Genomic DNA, 4,023 nt, shown 5'->3' with positions numbered 1-4,023 from the left:
TAAAGTTTTTAATTTTATTTTATTTTTTGTGTGTACTGTCAAATTGGATCTGACAGGTACAGGAGGAGATAAGCCCCTCCTTCTCCAGTAGAGCATCTGGTGGATTCAAACTGTGTGCTCTGGGATTGCAGTGCAGCTTCTTGCCACTAGGCCACAAGAGCTCCCTTGTTTATTTCTATTTTGTCTGAAAAGACAGGAAAAATATCTGACTGCTATATTAATGGTTTATTAAGACATCATAATAAATCTAGAGATTTAGTGTGCATGTTAAAATAAGTGAAGTGTTTGTTACAGCTTATGATTTCAACCAAATAAAAGTCAATCATGATATTTGGCACAAAATATGAACTTATTATGTTACTATGCACATAGAAGCCATTCCATGAATACCAAATTAATGAACAAATCTAATGTCAAGATCTTATTTTATTGTTAGAGTTAAATTAAATAATTTAGTAGTTAAATAATATTGTTGTTGTTGTTGTTATGTGCTGTCGAGTTGCTAGCAACTCTATGTACAACAACCGTAAACTCTGCTCTGTCCTGTGCCAAACACACTGTCTCTCACATTGCCATCCCTATTACCCCAGTCACTGAATCAATCCACCTCATAAAGGACTTCCCCTCCTTCACTGTCCCGCCACCCTCCCAAGCATGATGTCCCTCTCCAAGGAATGGTCCCTCTTTATAACATGTCCAAATGATGTTAGAGAAGCCTCAGAATCCTTTGCCTCCAAGGATCCTCCCAGTTTAACCCTTTCCAGGATGAATGTGTTTGTTTTCTTGTCAGTCCATGGTACATTCAATACTCTTCACCAGCACCACAGGTCATAGGCATCAATTCTCCTTCTATCGTCCCTAGTCATTATCCAACTCTCTAATGCATAACAAGTGATAGCAAAGAACATGGCCTGTATCAGACACACCTTAGTCTCCAGAGAGACAAAATTGCTCTTCAGAATATTGGAAAGGTCCCTAACAGCAGACTTTCCTATCACAATACATCTTTTAATTTTCTGGCTACTTGTGCCAAGAGTGTTGACTGTGGAGCCAAGCAAACGAAAGCTGCGAACAATCTCAGTCTCTTCACCATGCATCCTGGCGATCCCAGTTGGTCCAGTAGTGAGAATCTTTGTTTTCTTGACATTGAGCCTCAATGCATATTGGGGGCTGCAGTCCTTGACCCTCTGCAGCTAGCGCTTCGGGTCCTCCTTAGTTTCAACAAGCAGGGTTGTGTCATCTGCATAATGCAGGTTGTTGATAGATCTTCCCACCAATCCTGATCCCATATTTCTCCTCATAGAGTCCAGCCTCCCGGATAATCTGTTCTGCATATAGATTGAAAAGATATGGAGACAGGACACATCCCTGGTGTACGCCCATCCCAATTTTGAACCATGCTCTATTCTGATGACTGCCTCTTGGTCCAAGTATTGGTTTCACATTAGCACGATCAAGTGTTCTGGGATTCCCATTCTTCTCAGAATCAGCCACATTTTGTTATCGTCCATACAGTCAAACGCCTTTGCATAGTCAATGAAATACAGATATACATTCCTCTGCTCTTCCCTGCTTTCAGCTAAGGTCCATCTAACATCAGCTACAATATCCCTACTACCACTACCCCTTCTAAACCCAGCCTGGACTTCTGGCAGTTCTCTCTGATGTGCTGTTTCACTCGTTTTGGGATAATCTTCGGTGGAATCTTGCTTGCATGTGAAATCAGTGATATTGTTCTATAGTTTCCACACTCTGTTGGGTCACTCTTCTTTGGAATGGGAACAAATCTAGATCTCTTCCAGTCATTTGGCCAAGTGGTCGTTCTCCAGATTTCTTGGCACAACTTGGTGAGCACGTCCAGGGCAGCATCTATTAACTGAAATATGTCAATTGGTATACCTTCTATTCCCGGGACCTTATTTTTTGCTATTTCCTATAAAGTTGCCGGAACTACTTCATCACCATAGGCTCTTGCTCATATGCTGTTTCATGAAATTCTTCTGTGTCTGCCAATGCCTGTTTTTTACAGTGTCTCAGTATATTCCCTCTATCTTCTTTTAATACTTCCTGAATCATTTAATATTCTGCCTAAATCATCTTTGATTATAGCAACCCAAGGTTTGAATTAGTTCTTCTGTTCCATGAGTTTAAGAAATGTTGAGCGAGTTTGGCCCTTTTGATTTTCTGATTCCAGCTCCATGCACATTTCGTTGTAATATTTTACTTTGTCATCCCACACTGTCTTTTTGAAAACTTCTATTCAGCTCCTTAGTATCTTCAATTCTTCCTTCTGCTTTGGTTTCTTTGTGCTCCAGTGCAATATTCACGGTCTCTTCTGACTTCCATTTTGGTCTTTTCTTCCTCTTCTGTCTTTGCAATGACTGTTTGCACTCTTCCTGGATGATACCCTTGATGTCCTCCCACAGCTCATCTCGTCTTTTCTCATTAGTCTTCATGGCCTCAAACCTGTTCCTTATAAGGTTCTGCAATTCAGGTGGGATAGACTGAAAGTCATATTTTGGTTCCCATGGATTCGGTTTAATTGTCCTTAGGTTCAACTTGAACTTTCACATGAGTAGTTTGTGGTCTGTTCCACAATCAGCTCCTGGACTAGTTTTCACAGCTGCTATTGAGCTTCTCCAGCGGTTCTTTCCACAGATGTAATCGATCAGATTCCTATGCATACCATCTGGTGAAATCCAAGTGTATAACCTGCGTTTATGTCTCTTAAAAATGTATTTGTTATGAATAAGTCATTGTGCAAAATTCGATCATTCTCTCTCCAGCTGCATTTCTGTCACCGAGTCCATGTTTTCCAACTACTGAATCTTCTTCTCTGCTCCTAACTTTTGCCTTCCAGTCACCCATTATATCAATGTATGTTGATTGCATGTTCTTTTGATCTCCGACTGTAAAATTTAGTAGATATTTACTATTTACTCTTGTTTTACTTTGGTTGTTGGTGCATGTATCTGAATGATAGTGGTATTCACTGGACTTCCTTGTATGTGTATGGATAATATTCTGTCACTCACAATATTGTATTGCAAGATGGATCTAGAAATGACTTTCTTAACTGTGAAAGCAGCTCCATTTTTCCTCACCTTTTCATCTCCGGAGTAATATATCTTATGATCATCCAACTCAAAATGCTCCATGCCAGTCCATCTCATCTTACTAATACCTAGTATGATAATATTTATGTGTTCCATTTCTTCCTTAACAATATCTAATTTTCCGACATTCATGGTTCTCATGTGCCATGTCCCAATCACTAGTGTCTGCTTACCACTGTTCCTAATGTAATAACATAACATAACATAACATAACATAACATAACATAACATAACATAACAGCTCCTAAATAATATTGTTGTTGTTGTTATGTGCTGTCAAGTGGCTTGCAACTCATAGCGACTCTATGTACAACAGCCCTAAACCCTGCTCTATCCTCTGCCAATTGTACTGCCTCTGACACACCCATCCCGATTACCCCAGTCACTGCTTCAATCGATGTCATAGAGGATTTTCCCCTTCTGTGCCATCCCTCCACCCTACCAACCACGATGTCCCTCTCCAAGGACCTTTCCTTCCTTACAGCATGTCCAAAGTATGTCAGAAGAAGCCTCAGAATCCTTGCCTCTAATAGTAGCCTGGTTTAACCCTCTACAGGGTGAATCTGTTTGTTTTCTTGACAGTCAAGGGTACATTCAATACTCTTCTCCAGCACCACAGCTCAAAGGCATCAATTCTCCTTCTATCCTCCATACTCATTATCCAACTCTCTGATGCACAACAAGTGATTGCAAAGACCATAGCGTGTATCAGACACACCTTAGTCTCCAGAATGACGCCATTGATCTTCCGTACCCTAGAGAGGTTTCTAAGAGCAGACTTTTCCATCGCAATACATTTTTTTTTATTTCCTGGCTACTGGTGCCAAGAGTGTTGACCGTGGAGCCAAGCAGACTATAGTTGTTAACAATCTCAATCTCCTTACCATGCATCCTGATGCTGTCAATT

The sequence above is a fragment of the Elephantulus edwardii genome, unplaced genomic scaffold, assembly GCF_000299155.1.
Source record: "Elephantulus edwardii isolate Elephantulus edwardi_28Jun2011 unplaced genomic scaffold, EleEdw1.0 scaffold00010, whole genome shotgun sequence".
NCBI lineage: Eukaryota > Metazoa > Chordata > Mammalia > Macroscelidea > Macroscelididae > Elephantulus > Elephantulus edwardii.
Note: the sequence above shows the minus strand (reverse complement) of the source record.